Source organism: Canis aureus, chromosome 12, assembly GCF_053574225.1.
Source record: "Canis aureus isolate CA01 chromosome 12, VMU_Caureus_v.1.0, whole genome shotgun sequence".
Classification (NCBI taxonomy): domain Eukaryota; kingdom Metazoa; phylum Chordata; class Mammalia; order Carnivora; family Canidae; genus Canis; species Canis aureus.
This window is the reverse complement of record NC_135622.1, coordinates 53,338,141-53,355,006: the sequence shown is the minus strand read 5'-3', so window position 1 is coordinate 53,355,006 and position 16,866 is coordinate 53,338,141. Positions and strand designations below refer to the sequence as shown.

The 16,866-nt window shown below is 47.5% G+C and overlaps 1 long non-coding RNA gene across 1 annotated transcript; it reads left to right on the top strand.

Moving 5' to 3' along the window:
• The first annotated feature begins 1,379 nt into the window (after window positions 1–1,379).
• Window positions 1,380–12,316, top strand: LOC144281213 (uncharacterized). Its single transcript, XR_013349720.1, has 4 exons — window positions 1,380–2,498; window positions 4,075–4,206; window positions 6,684–7,048; window positions 11,949–12,316. It is a non-coding gene; the product is annotated as an uncharacterized LOC144281213 (long non-coding RNA).
• The last annotated feature ends 4,550 nt before the right edge of the window (window positions 12,317–16,866 follow it).

Sequence of the window (16,866 nt, the reverse complement as noted above, 5' to 3'; positions counted from 1 at the left end):
TGAGCCACCCAGGTGCCCCTGGGAAAGTGTTTTCTAAATGCAGAAATTTAATTCTTTTCAAAATTATCTATCAGATCTAAGCTGAGAAAAAAATTCAGACTTGAAAGATCTAAAAAACTCATCTCCCATGAACCCTCCATCAAGAAAGTTGCTGCAGAATGTTATCCACCAAAATGAGAGAGTTAGGGATGTGATAGACATGGACGATGGCAAAGATGGAGGAATGGGGGCCAGATTTACAGTCTCCTCTGAAACAAACAAAGAACGAGACAAAATATAGGAAACAATGGCTCCCAGGATATTGGACACCCAGGTAACGAAGGCCAGCAATCCCTGAGAAATCGGAGATGTGGTATAGTGCAGGGAGACTGAAGCAGGTGACACCCCAAGATGGGAGTGGGAAGTCTGGGGAAACCAAAGCAGGTGGTATTCACAGGGCAGATGCTTGAGTAAAGAGAGCTTTGCAGAAGGAGAATCCTAGAGAGTGAAGAAGGTCCCCGCCAGTGTTAAGCTGTGCACATGTACGAGAAAATCAGCCAGGATCAGGGGAAGAGCCATGACGGGGGTAGAGGGAAGAGAGCTGGGCATCCTGTCTGTTTCCAGCAGTCAAACTACACTGTCTCATGATTCAGAAGGCATCCACCAGTGAACTAAACAAGCATTTGCCCCAGTGGTGGGGAAAAATGAACCCTAGACCTACTATTGCTTTGTTCCAGCCTAACAAAGATTGGAAACAAAAATTAAAAGGATTGTTTCCATGTAATTTAACCTCAACCTAGAATAGAATTTGAGAATGCTTTTAGGAATGCAGAAATATCCAGCACTCAGCTAAATAAAATTTATGGATACATATGCAAAATATTATCATCAAAATGTCTTTAAAAAATGTCTTTAAAAGATAAAATTACCGTAAAAATATTCAGATGTATTATGAAGTTGATAATACATATAGAAGTAAAATGTATGAGTATATCATCACCAAGTCCTAGAGGGAAGACTGGAAATACATTATTGTAAGGTTCTTATATGTGAAGTCGTGTAATATCATTTGAAGGTAGCTGTAGAAAGTCCAAGATGTACACCACAATGAAGACTTATAATTAATAAATCAATGAAGGGATTAGAAGGGAATAACAAAAAAATACTCAATGGATTCAAAAGAGTGCAGAAAAAGGGGGAAGCAGAACCAAGAACACGTGAGGGGAAATAGAAAACAAAGAGTAGGATCGTATATTTGAACCCAACCAGCTCAATAATCACATTAAATATAACTGGTATGAACACCGTGTGATAGCCAGCCTCCAAGATAGCGGCCATGGACACTTGCCTGGTATTCACATCACCATACAAGCCGTTCGTTCCCATTAATGGTGGGCTGGGCTTTGTGACTTACTGAAGACCTACTACAGACAAGATAAGGCAGATGGGATGGTGTGATTGCAGATGAGGTCATAAAAGGCAAGGTGACATTTCTTTCTTTCTCTCTCTCCCCCCAGTATCAGTGGCTCCGGGGAAAGCCATATTGCTAGCAGTCCTGTGGAGAGGTCCATATGGTGATGAAGGGCAGCCTCCTGTGAACAGTCTTGGTGGTGAGCTCAGAAGTGCATTCTCCATTTCTGCCAAAGCTTCAGAGCCTGCAGCCCCCTCAGACAGCTTGATTGGAACCTTATCAGAGACCCTGAGCCAGAATGGCCCACCTAAGCTGTTGCAGGATTTCTGACCCTCTGAACCTAGTGATAAAAAGTCTCAGCAAACTAAGAATCCAGAGGAACTTCTCCAATCAGATTGGGGACATCTACAAGACTCTTAAAATTAACATTACACAGAGACTGAACGCTTCTCTCCTAAGATCAGGTTGGAAGTCATGATGTCCCCTCTCCGCATTTCTAGGCAGCATTATATTGGAGGTTTTAGCCCTCGCACAAAGGCAAGAAGAAGAATTAAAGGGCATCAGATTGCAAAGGAAGAAATAAAACTGTTTTTATGGGTAGATGACATGATCCCCTACACACAACATTCTCTTGAATTCACAATAAAGCCCCTGCACAACTACTGAGTTTAGCAGACTTGCAGGATACAAGATCAACACACAAAAATCAATGTCTTTGTATAGACGAGCAACAAAGAATCAGAAGTTAAAATTTAAAAATCAATATGATTTACAACAACATCAAAAATATTAACTGCCTCGGGATAAATCTGACGAAAGGTGTACAAGATCTATGCTCCAAAGACTGCAAAATATCGCTGAGAGAAATGAAAGTAGACCGGAACACATGCAGAGGTATGTGTGTCCATGGATCCAATGACTCAATACTCTGAAGAGTCCAGTTCGTACTGAATTGCTCCAGATTCAACATCCCTCCAAACAAAATCCCAGCAAGGTTTTTTGTAGGAATTGAATGCTGATGCTAAAATGTATATGGCAATATTAAAAAAGATCGAAACTCAGAGCTACATGCAGAAAGAGCATCGCATCGAATAGGAAATAAATGAAGGTAAAATTAAAATGTTTGTATTTCTTAACCTTGATTGATTTAACAGATAACAGTTTATTTAAAATAATATGGGCAATGTATTTGGTTATATATATACCTATACATATATATATATATATATATACACACACACATACACATGTATATACTTATGCACACTTATATATAAATGAAATGAGTGACAGAAATTAATTATTCAAGGGACAAGAAGGAGGCTTTCAGATTATTTTGTTATTAATAAGGTACACTACCTGGGAAGTGGTGTAGAGTCATTTGCAAGTAGACTTGAATTAGTTAGAAGAGCGCATCGTAAATTCTAGGACATTGGCTAAAAATAGTTAAAAAAGAAAAGTATAGCTGATATGGTAAGAAAGGAGAGAAAATAGAATCATATAAAATGCTCCATTAAAACCACAAAAGGCAGAAAAATAGTAGAGGCGAAGAAAGAGAAGAACATAGAACCAAGGGCAACAAATAGAAAACAGTAGCAAATATGGTAGATATGAATCCAGTTCCATCAGTCACCACTTTGAAAGGCAATGGTCTAAATGCACCAATTAAAGACAGTAAATCAAAAAACGGGACCCACTTATATGTTGCCTACAAGAAATTAAAACCACAGTGAGATACCAGTAAACACATAACAGAATGTGTAAAACTAAAATGCCTGATTGTATCAACTATTGGCAAGAATGCGGAACAATAGAAGCCTTGTAACACTGCTGGTGGGAACGTAATAAGGTTCACACCTTTTGGAAAACAATTTAGCAGTTTGTTAAAAAAAAAAAAAATGAAAACTAGGGACACCTGGGTGGCTCAGCGGTTAAGCATCTGCCTTTGGCTCAGGGCATGATCCTGGAGTCTCGAGATCGAGTCCCGTGTCGGGCTCCCTAAGTGGAGCCTGCTTCTCCCTCTGCCGGTGTCTCTGCCTCTCTGTGTGTGTGTGTGTGTCTCTCATGAATAAATAAAAAAAATCTTAAAAAAAAAAAAACGAAAACGAAACCAGACAAAACAATACCATCTACATGGACCCAATCCTTTGCCTCTTTGCTATCTACCCAAGAGAAATGAAAACCTATGTCCATATGATAATTTTCACATGAATGTTCACTCAACTTTATTTTTAAATAACCATTGAATAGAAATAACACAAATGAAAAAAAAAAGAAATAACACAAATGTCCTCCATCTATATAATGGGATAGTACTCAAAAAAAAAAAAAAATCAATGAGCTGCTGAGACAGACTACACCATGAATAAACCTCCAAATAATTATGCTGAGCAGCTAAAGCCAGTTAAAAACAAATATGCACTAAATGAACCCATTTATAATAAATCCTAGGAAATGCCAGCTACTGTACAGTGAGAGAAAGTAGATCAGTGGTTGCCTAGGGACAGGAAAGAGGCAGAGGAGAGGGATTACAAAGAGACACAAGGGAATTTTAGGAGGTGATGGATATATTCATTACCTTGATTGTGGTGATGTCAAAATTCACATACGTCAGTGTATCAAATTATCAAATTATACATTTTAACATGTGAAGTTTACTGTCTGTTAATTATACTTCAATACAGCTGTTAAAAAGAAAAAGAGCATCAAGCCCTTTTGGAGAAGACCTGGAATATAGGATTTGGGGGAATCCAACCCAAGAGATAGGAGGAGATGGGAATGCCTGGCAATGGGTAGACAGAAGGCCTAGGACCCAGGTGAGTAAGAGACAATTGTCCATCAGATGGGAACAGGAGGACAGACGGCTCTAGAAACAGAGGAAAGACATACTTGGAGTGTCTGAATGTGCCAATCGAAACACTGAGGAAATCCAGGTCTACCGGAGAGTTTGAGCATGAGTTAGATACAGAAAACAAGGTAAACAAAAGTAAACAAAAGGAGGCAATTATTAATTGCAGTAGAACCAGAAAGTTGCGTGAAGTAGGAAATCCGATGGAAGTAAAAAAAAAAAGGCTCTATTCTAAACACACTTACATAGGCGTGAAGGTGTAAGATTATTTAGCCAAATTCATATACTGGGAGAAATGGAAGGACAGAGGTAGGAACTGGTGTGCAGCCCAGTCGCTGGGGGAGGGTGTGCAAGAGGCCCCAGATCCCCAGCCCCTACCAAGAAGTCAAAAGGCAGAAGTGTCAAAGCGATGCACGGGGAAAGACTGTAACTAGGCGCGGCCACAGGTATGGCAAGTCCTCCTAACAGGGTCGCGGCTTCACAGCACGGACGAGTCTCATCGGCCTCCCGCGGACACAGTGTCCCACGTCCTGCGTGTCCCTGGGGCCGGGGAGCGCCTCCAGCGGGCAGGGACCCCAGGGGCCCCTGGGCAGAGTGAACTCGGCATCGGAAAAAGGACGGAAGGGACCGGGACGGCAGGTCCCCGCAGATGTGCACTGGCCGGGTGGGTGTCCCAGGCCGTGTGTTACCTTCGGCCAAAAGCGAGGACAGGGAGCCCTTCAGGGTGGGAGGACGAACCACCTCGCCCTCCACGCACCGACACCTGCCCAGCGCCAGCGCCACGTGCACGCACACGCCACCGCCAGCACACACTTGTGCACACACCACTGCCAGCATGCACACACCACTGCCAGCACGCATGCACACAAGCACACTCCACTGCCAGCACACACACGCACATGCACACATACACCAATGGCAGCACACACACGCACAGACACACACCACCACTGCCAGTACACACACGCGCACACACATACACACACACCATTGTCAGTGCACAGACACACCACCACTGCCAGTGCACACACGCATGCACACATATCACTGCCAGCACAGACACACACCATTGCCAGCACACACACATACCCACACATACACACACATACACCACTGCCAGTACGCGCACACATGCACGTGACCACTGCCAACACACACACACCACCCCACCACTGTCAACACACATGCACACATATCACTACCAACACACAACCACACCATCCCACCACCACTGCCATCACACATACACACCACACCACCAACAACACTACAAACACATACGCACATACATACCACCACCACCACCGCAAACACACACACACCACTGCCAACACACACCACCATTGCCAATACACACACACATCCATAAAACACATACACACACCACATAACACCCCAAGGATACTACACACACACCACCACCACACAGGCACACACACACCAAGAACAACATACACACAATACACACACACGCCCCACCATCACTGCCAACACACATACAAAAACAGACCCCGCACCACCTACACACACATCATAGCAACAACACACACAGACATCAAAGGCTGATGTAAGGTTCCTGACATTGCTAATAGGCTACCTTCTTGTGCCTACGACTAAACCTCAAAAACATCTCCTCTTTGGAAACTTCCAATTTTCTAGATATTTCCCCTTCAGAAAGAAGTAAGGAGTGGAAGAGGACAGAGTGGTGAGAAGGGAAACGAGAAGGAGTCGAGTGCTCCTAAAGAGAACATTCTAAAAGTTTCCAGGGGAAAGGCTAGAAAATGAGGTCCTTCCCACACACTAGCTCGTTGAATTCCAAGAAGAATTCACATCCCCTTTTAACAGAAACAGAATCAAAAGCCAAGAGAGGCCAAAGACTCTTTCTGAGCTCACAAAAGTCAGAATTTGAACCCAGGACTCTTCCATCCTTCCTTGTCCTCACTTCTCCTTCTCTCCCTCCTCCGTTGTTTTTTCTTCCTTTCCAAAACCCTTAGCTGGCACCCAGCCGCGACGCTCAGCCCTGGGCCGGGTCTCCGTGAGCTGGCCCTCGAGGGAGCGACCTGAGAAGCAAAATAAATGAGGGAATAGTTTCAGGGGCTCGTTCGACTGTGCACCCCGCCAAACAAGGCACCGCGAGGGCCAACCGGGCTCGGGGGGAGCGGGTGGGCAGGGAGGCCTCTGGGGCCGCGATGTTGGAGCTGAGCCCTGAATGACAAGCCGGGGAAAGACAGGGGAGCAGAGCCCCCCCGGCCTGGGGACAGCAGGTATAGGGGGGGCTCCCTGGGAAGGTGACCCCGATGGTGCGGGAAGACTAGTGGCCAGGGCACCTGTGCCGAGGGGTGGCCGCAGATGGGGAGGAGGGGGTGCTTGTCCCATTGCGGCTGAGAATTCAGTCACCTGTGGAGCTCCGCTACCTTATAATTAAGTCCTGAACCCGATCCTCAGCCTTTCCTGCCTTCGGATTACGGGAGAGGATTGTCTCTTCATCTGCTACCAGGGGAGTCCCTGGACGGTCACACTTGACCTTCGTGATCAATCGCCCCGAACTTTCCACTGTCTTTCTCCAACATCGCTGCTCCGCCCCCTGCCAGCCTGTCCAAGACCTGAGACCCTGCACTCCCGGGGCCTTGCGTCAGTGGAGATTCCATCCACGTTCATCAGGGGGCTTGGAACGATTGCACAGCACGCCCGGGGCGATCGGGGCTCCGCCACAGAGACGGGGTCCTCGTGGCCACCGGCCAGTCAGTGATCGAACTCCAACACCCAGAGCAGAGTCGCCTTCCTCCAACCACATGCCATGTGGCTTATTGGTGAGTGGTCTGGACCAGCTCCTGGGGAGGGGCGGGGGGGCAGTAAAGGAAGTTAGCCCGAGGAGTTGCACTCCAGCTCCTGGGGAGGTCCCAGGCCAAAGCAGGGGGACTGGTCTTTGGTACCTCCGCATCAACCAGTCGTTGGCTTGGGCTGCCTCTTGGGAGAGGGCCACAACTTCCAATGAGACAATGACCTTCAGGCAAGGGTGGCGTGTGCAGGGGGGTGCTCAGCTGGGAACTGGCGGATGAGCGCTTTGGTCCCGAAGGGGTGCTGGGGACGGCCACCACAGCCCCACTTTGGACACTTCTAATGTGAAAAACAATTAGCTTCCTTTCCTGAGGCATCCGCAGAGTCAACATCTGGAGGCTGAGAGCCTGAGGCCCCAATTACAAGTAGCAAAAGAATTTGGACAGGATGCATTTAATCTTGAGTTAATGGTACAATGCTCCGCCAAGATAAACTTCTCAACCTCAACATATTTTATTTTGAAAAAAAAAAATAATGTTATTGTCAGGTACAAGGGAAATTCGTCCTCACTCAGGCGGCTGTGCCAGATGACATAATCACTGGATGGGGCCGCTTGTTTGGCGTGTTATCCTTTTCATCTGAGTGGATCTCTCCCCCACAGACCCATCTCCCAAAAAGCTGGCCACGGTGACTAAGAAATTCCAGCCCCTGACAGCTGCAGGAAAGGAAAGCCGTGTGACTTGAAAACAGACATTTTTGGATGTCACATTTCTAAACATCAGATATGTTGGGTTTTCCCTCCGCTCCTGGCTCTGAGTGGAATTCAAATGGGAATTAAAAGGATACTTGGACCTTATTTTTTGTTCCTTACATTTTTAGTGAGCACCTATTACGTGGCCAATGTGGTGGTAGTTACTCATAATGATGACCATCCTTCTTCACTGCCTATCACGGGCCAGGCACGGTGCACACATTACTTTACAACATGTGTAAGGACCGCAGGCAGGAGGCAGCTGGGGGCCAAAATTATCCCAGGCGTCTAGAAGGGGCCGGCGAGGCTCGTCTAGATTGAGCAACCTAATCAGGTGAAGTTCAAGGGCTTTCCATCACTCAGAGTCTAGTAAAGCGAAGGAACTCCATAAATAAGTTCCCTGGCAGTCCTGCACCTACAGGGTGTACTACAGTGTGACACGCACATCTGCTTCTCAGGAAGGTCCTGGCACTCTTGGCCAACTCTAGAGCTCTAGAACATTCGAGACTGGCACCGGTGGTCCAGGCCTGGGCAGATTCTCTGCCGGCAGGACAGGCCTCTCACACCCATGGATGGGTTCCCTCTCAGCTCTCTGCCCTGGGAAAGCTGTGTGTGGCTGGTGTGTTTACCACCCCCACAGAAGCAGGAGGTCTGGGTGCCCCTTCTATGGGCTTGGTTGCTTTCAGCTCCACCCTTGGGGCTTTGTGTTAGGGCTGGGATAGAGCTAAAGGTAGGATAGGATGGGGGTGCCTGGGTGGCTCAGTCGGTTGAGCGTCCTACTCTTGATTTCGGCTCAGATGGTGATCTCAGGGTCATGAGATCAAGCCCTGAGTTGGGCTCTGTGCTGAGCTGGGAGCCTGCCTGAGATTCTCTCCCTCTTCCTCAGCCCCTTTCCCTGCTCACTCTTTCTCTAAAATAAATAAATAAATAAAATATTTTAAAAAAAAGGATAGGATAGGCTAGGATGGGGGACAGAGGGAGAGTCTTACAGCCCCCCTTCACTACTGAGTTTAAGAGCACACGATGAAGGGCTGGAGATAAATCCCCTCTTTGTTTGGGGCATCGTTGAACGTCAAACCCTAGATGGACGGTCACTTAGCCAACCAAAGTTTTCAGAGACATTTTTCTCCCCAGCAGAGTCGGCAGGGCTGGGATCACCAGGCCCATTCTGAATAAAGGAAGTGAGACTCAGAAAAGCTACCTGACTTGCCCAGGATCACCTTCAAACGCCAGGATGAAGGCCTCCTGCAGGACCATGGCTTTTTTTGTCTCCCACCTCCTTGGAGTCCGAGCCAGAATTCTGGGAGGGCACCGTGTAACCCAGGAGAGAGAAGACAGGCTTTGGAGTCAGGAGAGCTAGGTTTGAATCCTGGGTCACCAGCTGGGTGACCGTGGGTACGTTAACTTAGCTTTCCCGGCCTCAGTTTCCACATCTGTAAAATGGAGCGAGTAATCCTTACATCATGTTGTTTGGGGGATTAAAGGATATCACAGTATAAAGAAGCTAGCCTGGGCTGCCTGAATTAAGTCCTACATCTCTTTTCCCTTTCTCAAAGATGTACAATCATTCTTACACAGACGTGTGATCATTTTTAAACAGTTACATTCCCCAGTCTTCTTCTAAAAATAATTTGAGGCAGCTGATGCAATGATAAGCCAAAGTAGCCAGGTCCTTGTCCTGCCCTTGTCTCCCAGACGGGCAGGGGAAGAGAAAGATGTACAAGGTGTCATGGGACTGGCTCGGGGCCAGGCGAAGAACAAGGTGAGCGGAGCGCGGCCCCAGGATATTGCTTCTCTCCAGGATCCTATCTCGCTCTGCCTTCTTTTCCCTCCACGCTGAACTTCTGTCCAGACCGTGACAGGCTTACCTCTGAGCATCTTCAGTGCTCTTCCCTCTGCCAGGAACACACTCCACCAGGCTGAACAGGCTCAGCTTAGATACCGCTTTACTCATCCATTCATTGACTCCATGCTTACCGAGCACCCACTAGATTCTAAACGGGGTGCCGCTACATGCTAGCAGGGAGACAGTCAAGAAACGGGGGCCCGCATATATCATCCCTGTTGCTGGCAAGGCCTATGGAGAACAGAGCAGGGCAAAGGAACTGGGTGGCAGGACGCTGTCTGAGATGCGATGCTTGAGGAACCCATGCCTCAGAGAGCAGTCCAGAGGGAGGTGAAGGATGGGACCACCTGGGGGACCTGGGCAACATGGTGGGAGGAAATCCTTGCTGGGAATTAACTGGGAGTGTGTGCAGAAAGCAGGAGACAGGGCCTGGGCACCCCCCATCCCTTCCTGGGCCAGGAATCTGGGTTGCCAGTAAGGGGGTGAACTTCATCGCCTTTGTGAATGTGCTCAAGCTGTGGGCAGGGAGTCAAAGATTCCAGGGGCCCAGGGCCCACTGGGGCAGAGAAGAGGGTTTTAGGACACACGGGTGTTGTACTTGGCCGCGGCAGGCCTGCGCTCTGCTCCCCCGTACAGGCCGCCTGTCCAGAGCCAGATGGAGGAGCCCCAGTGGGACTGTGGTGTGTCAGGCAACCCGAGCACTGCCAGCTTGGCCCAGAGGTGGAAGTGCAGCCCATGCCCTGGGACAGAGGCCCCTGGGATCACTGCACTCACCTGCCCACCCAAGGCATACTCTTTCTGTCTGAGTTTCCCAGGGCTGCCATAACCAAGTACCAAAAAATGGGTGGCTTAAAGCAACGGCAAGGCGCGCTCTCAGAGTTCTGGTGGCCAGGAGTCTGAAATCATGGTGTTGGCAAGGCCCCGTCCTCTCTGAAAGCTGTGGAGGAGAATCCTTCCTCGCCTCTTCTAGCTTCTGCTGGTTTTCTGGAAACATCTGGGACTTCTTGGCTTACAACAGCACAAATCCAATCTTTGCTTTTGCTTTCACACGGCGCTCTCCCCGTGCGTGACTGTCCTGCCATGGCCGTCTTCTTAGAGGGACATCAGTCATTTTGGGTTAGGGCCTCACCCTGCTCCACTATGACTTCATCCTAACTAATTACATCTGCAACAACCCTGTCTCTGAATAAAGTTGCATGCTGAGGTACTGGTGGTTAGGGCTTGAGCCTGTCTTTTTTTTGGAAGGTAGGAAGGGGCATAATTTAGCCCACGACACCTCACCTGCCACCGCCAGCAAGGGGCCTCTCAGGCTCGGACGGGCACTTGCATTGATGGGAACGCTTGGCCTTCGATGTATTGGGCTCAGTTGCTGGAGATTTTCCACCTCTGCTTCCCGCCCACAAATATTTATCAAGGGATTAATGTTTTCCAGGAATGGTGCCAAGTCCTGGGTGCCCGACAGTAAACAAAACAGATGGTGGAGAGCCTGTCATTACATCATCCTTGCCCATGGGTCCTGGGTCCCCTCTGAGGCCACACAGAACACCCTGGCCACGCCCCACATGTGGCCCTGCAGATATCTGAAGATAGGGATGCTTTCCCCCAGAACTCCTTTGGATTGGACAACTTTCATCTCCCTTACTTCTTCCTCACAATGGGGTGACTATATAGTTTATGGACCAAACAAGGACATTTCTGAGAGTGAGAGTGAGCGCTATTAATAATCACACCGAGACAACATGTGTAAACCAGCGATGTCCTGGGCTGACCGCAACATATGGTCACCTCATGGGGCACGGGTTTCCAGGTCCTTCCTCACCCCTGGCTGCTCTCTTCTGGGTGTTTTGTAGTCTGTCTCCTTTTCAATCACTGCTCCCAGAAGTAACTGCCATATGTGTCTGGCATGGTGGAAAAAAACAAATAGGCAGGGAGATCATTTTAATAAATGTGCGGAACACCGTAACAGGCGAGAGGCGGGTATTTGAGGAATCCAGAGGAACAAACAATTAACTGTTTCTGACAAAGCTCGAGAAGGCTTCCCAGAGGAGCCCATATCTGAAATGGGTCTTCAAGCGTGAGTAGAAGTTTCCCATTAGGAGAGTGTTGGGGGTCTTGGGAAAGGCATCTTCGTCATGCCTCAAGATACAGGAAGAGCGGGGTTCCTTGCTCACCTGTTGCCATTTGAGAATCGTGTTATTCTTCCTACAGCCTTGTGAGGTCTTATCTGATGAAGCTCTGCTTTGGGCTAAACATGGAATATAATGGGAAGGATGCACTTGTCCTGGATGCCACTAGTTCAGTCCTACTTCTTCTTCTTTTTTTTTTTTTTTTCCAGTCCTACTTCTGATCTTCTGGTTTATTTTAAGGAAGAACAGCCAAAATACAAGCGGAATTTGGCAAATGAAGCATGAACAACGTGGTCCGGGATCCACTGCACTTCTAAACCCCAGTAGAAGGGAGTCGTTTACAAGCATTTGCTGAGAAGCTGCATTGATGGGTCGAGCTGGGCTCTGGGGAGGCAAAGGTCACACATGGTCACTGCTCTCAAAGAGGGCCTTCTAATGGACAGCCTGGGTGGCTCAGCGGTTTGGTGCTGCCTTTGGCCCAGGGCGTGATTCCAGAGTCCCGGGATCCAGTCCCACGTCAGGTTCCCTGCATGGAGCCTGCTTCTCTCTCTGCCTGTGTCTCTGCCTCTCTCTCTCTGTCTCTCATGAATAAATAAATAAAATCTTAAAAAAAAAAAAAAAAAAAGAGGGCCTTCTAGTGAGCTAGACACCTGCATGCAATGAACTGTAAGTCATTACAAAATATCTAACAACTGTCACGTGCCTTTATGAATTTGCTGTGTGTTTTGAGAGCACAGGGAAAGTTTTGAATAATTCCAACTGGTGGAACACAGTTGACTTTCACTGAGGAACTTTGAGGGCTTTGATGGCCAAGTGAAACTTCAGAACTGGAGAAGGGGAGGCCCAGAGGGGTGAGAACACAGGAAACGTGTGGAGCAGGAACAGCCTTTGGGCGTGGGGAGAGGGAGAGGTCAGGGATGCTGCCTCAGGATGCAACAACCAAGAGCTGCTGGAGTAGTTGGCCACCATGATGCTGGCCAACCATCCACACACCTGCCTTCCCTCTGGCCAAGGTCTAACCGCCAGTCTGCTGACTGTCCTGGGCAGAAGGGAGGGCTGTGAGAAACAAGGCCATAGCACACCCCAGCATAGAGGCCTAAGCTCTTCCCACCCCTCACCAGGTGACGGTTTAGCAGCTGCTGTGGACCGCTCCTCCAAGGCGGGAAGTGACAGTTCTCTAGAGTGATGGCTCACCATGGAGTTGGCCTCCATCCAGATCCAAACACTCTCCACAACCCAGGTGGTTCACCACCATCAAATCCTCGTCAGCCCTCCATATTCTTGGCCTGCCAAAGGAGCTCACCTTGGACCGACCCTGGGGCCAGAGGTATGGACACATGAAGTCACTGAGGGAGAAGTTCAACCACCAAAATGGTCCCCAGTCTGTGCCTTCCTGTCTGCGCGGAGAGGGAAGCTTAGCTGGGAAGCCGAGGTGGGTGTCTCCTGGAGCTCAGACCTCACCTCTGTGGAGAGGCTTCTCCTCAACTCGCTTGTGTGGAGTGGGGCCTCCGTCTCCTGGGAGCTCTCAGGCTTCTGTCAGAACGCCTACCTCACGGGACCACAGTTGGTCACCCACTTCGTCCCCTCTGGACTGTGAACAGGCTGAGGGCAGGGAGGTCTTGCTCATTTCCAAATTCCCAGAACGGGCACCCAGTGGCTGGTCAGCAAACGTGGATGGCAGCAAAGTGAGGCAAAGAGGAAGGAAGGCACAAAGAAAGGCATGATAAAGTAAAATCCCACATCCGTGGAGATGAGAGATGCGTGGAAAGAGCAAGAACGGGGCTGCGATCTGAGTTTGCTTTTGTTCTTGTAGGCCCCACCCGTTAAAAACACTTACAAATTATCTTTTATGGCTATGCTGGTAGAAAGACAAATGTCAGCCAGGCACAACTCATTATTATATATTCATTATTATTATCTTCAGGGTTTTTTCCTTCTGATTTTGAAAGACATCAAACGGGGGTGTCTGGGTGGCTCAGGATGTTGAGCGTCCAACTCCTGGTTTCAGCTCAGGTCATGGTCTCGGGGTCCTGGGATCGAGCCCCACGTCAGAGTCTGCACTCAGCAGAGTCTGCTTAAGACTCTTCCTCTGCCCCTCCCCGCTCTAAAATAAATGAATAAATACGTCTTAAAAATAAAATAAAGATAAAAGACACTAAATATAAGACATTTTTGTGGGCCCCTGAAAGTACAGTGGGGCTTCGGCCCTGGGCTTACCCTAGTAGGTAAGCCATTCACGAGCCATGAGCATGGTGGTCAAATACTGATAAATGGTCCCATTGAGGCACTAGTCAATCAAAACCCATCTTTTGCAGGCTCATGTTCCTGCCGGCCCCTTGCGGTGCCAGACATTAATCCCTTGGTGGCTAGATCTTGGGAAGGCCCAGAGGCTCCCCGGGGGGAGGGGAGTCGCATTGTGACTCCTTACCAACTGGTATGAAAGGACTGAACTACCAGCATCCAGGACAGGTACGTTCTTCCCATTATGTTCCAGGGTTAGCCCAAAGCAGAGCTAGCATCAGATAAGGCATGGACATTCTGGTGCCTTCCATAAGCCCCGGGTGGAAGTAGTAATAATAAAATATGGTCACTGTAAAAATGCAAGATAAAGAAAGAGGAGGAGATGAGCCTGGCTGCCAGGCTTCTGATCTGGGTCACAAGTGGTACCATCACTGAAGGAGGGAATCCAGCAGGAGGAGTAGGCTGGAGGGGAAAGATAAGGAGCTCAGTCTGGAACACGCTGACTGTGGTGCATCTCTGGGATTCCAGGAGGCAATGCCTGTGAGCGTCAAATAGATGGGTGTAGTTTTTTTTTTTTAGAACATAAGGTAGGGATGCCAAGAGAGATCTGGAAGTTTCAGTGGGTGCATAGTAAGCCCTCAATAAATCTGTCTTGGGCTGAGTGAGAACCTCACCCCACCCCACCCCCCTTATTTCAGCCCCAGGCTCAGGGGATGATCCAAAGGACCCCACGCAGTCTGATATTCAGGGAAAACACAGAACATCCTTTGTCTGATTATGATCGGAGCAGACAACTGCGGGGCATTTTTCAGCTCAGAGTACCCAAGGTGTGGGGCCTCTGGGGGCTCACCACTGTCAGAAGCCAGCGTGAGGGGCCAGCGAGAGCTTGTCTTGTTGTCTTGTACCTTGAAGATCTGGGAGGCATAAGAAGAAATTGCATTTTCCAAACCCTGAAGCAATACTTATTTTCCCTTCACATCTATTTTCCTGGGTGTATTTTTTTTTCCCACTCTGTTGATAGATATTATATAATCACATTGTTTAAATATTTGAGATGGTGATTACACCACCATTCAATTTTAATTGCTACTTCTGTTAACATGTCAGATGTTCTCAAGCAAAATTAATTAGGACCAAATAATTGATTGATGGTCTTGAAAATCCTAACCTTCAGAAACGAACCAGTTTCATAACCCAACGCTACAACTGCACAGGGAATCTGAACAAGAGAATGGGTCACCTCAGGGATGTCCTCCCCTAAGGCTCTGTGTTGGTCTTATCAACGGTGAATAAAAATGCAAAGCATAGAGTTGAGAATCACAGAATTCATTTTTATGCAAAAACCCCTTCTATGGAAGGTCTGATGCTTCAACTCCTTTCTTTTTGAATCCTGTGACAGTCATCTCAATACCTACCAAGCCTGTTCTAATGGTTGCCAAATTCTTCCTTCGGTCACACTGGAAAGGAGTCCCTGGTTACTTCCTCCCGTGGCTTCTACGTTTCACACTCTGAAACAAAACACAGAACTCCACTTCTGGGGTGCCTTCGTGGCTCCTGACCCAGGTCATGGTCTCGGGGTCCTGAGATGGAGTCTCTGCTCGAGATCCTCTCTTCCTCTGCCCCTCCTGCTCTTTCTCTCTCTGTCTCTCTCTCAAATAAAGTAATCTTTAAAAAAGATAGAGGAAAGAAAATTTCACTTCTAATCTGAGGATTCCATCGAGAACGGAGTCCTATAGGGAAATACACAGACCCACTAGATACCACATTCTGCCCTCGGTGATGACAGGAGGGTGGAGCTCTCAGGAGTTCTGTACCGGACTTCTTTTCACATTGTGCTGTTAGAAGTCTTCAGACTTATGGGATTTGAGAAATCTTTGAGAAGGCGTTCTGAACAGATTAGTAAATTGCCATCCCTTCACTTAGATGTCGTTTTTTAGGGGCACCTGACTGCCTCAATCGGTGGAACATGGGGCTCTTGATCTCAAGGTTGTCAGTTTGAGCCCCATATTGAAGGTAGAGGTTACCTAAAAAAATAAAATCTTTAGAAAAGAAAAGAAAAAACATTTTAATTACATATATGAGGTTTTATGTGATCCTTCAGATGACATCCGGGAACCTGCAGAGAAGTCCATTTATAAACAAATGTGCACTTTGGTCAGATTGAGTCAGATTGTGCTGGTTTAGAATTCCAGCTCTGCCACTTATTAACAGCGTGACCTTAGGCCTTAGCTTCTTCAGATGGAAAATGGGTATGAAAATAATTAACCTTGCTGGGCACCTGGGTGACTCAATGGTTGAGCATCTGCCTTTGGGTCAGGTTGTAATCCCGGGGTCCTGGGATTGGGTCCCTCACTGGGCTCCCTTCAAGGAGCCTGCTTCTCCCTCTGCCTATGTTTCTGCTTCTCTCTCTGTGTCTCTCATGAATAAATAAATAAAATCTTTAAAAAAAAAAAAAAGAAAAGAATTAACCTTGCAAAGTTAGAGTGTGGATTAAGTAAGAAAAATCTATCAAGTGCCTGGCACTCAGCTTGGGTTGTTCAGATGCTCAATAAATGGAATGATTAGGATTGTGGGTTCCAATTTTAAATATGAAAAAGAATGTTCATTTAACAGATTTAGAAAATTAAATAGTGAGAACAGACATATGCAACCCATTAAAATCTATTTTAAGGCCATATACTTCAAGTGGCTGCTGATGTTTAAAATTTCATTAATGTAAAAAGTAATATTAAAACATTTTTAATTAAAAAAATTTTTAAATACAGAATCACCAATCATGGTTAAAAAAAAAATCCAAGTACCAGAAAAATGAATGAAAAGTCCCTCACCACCTTTCCACGTCAATCTGGAATCTCAGCGCCCAGTAATCTCACCAAACAGCCCAGC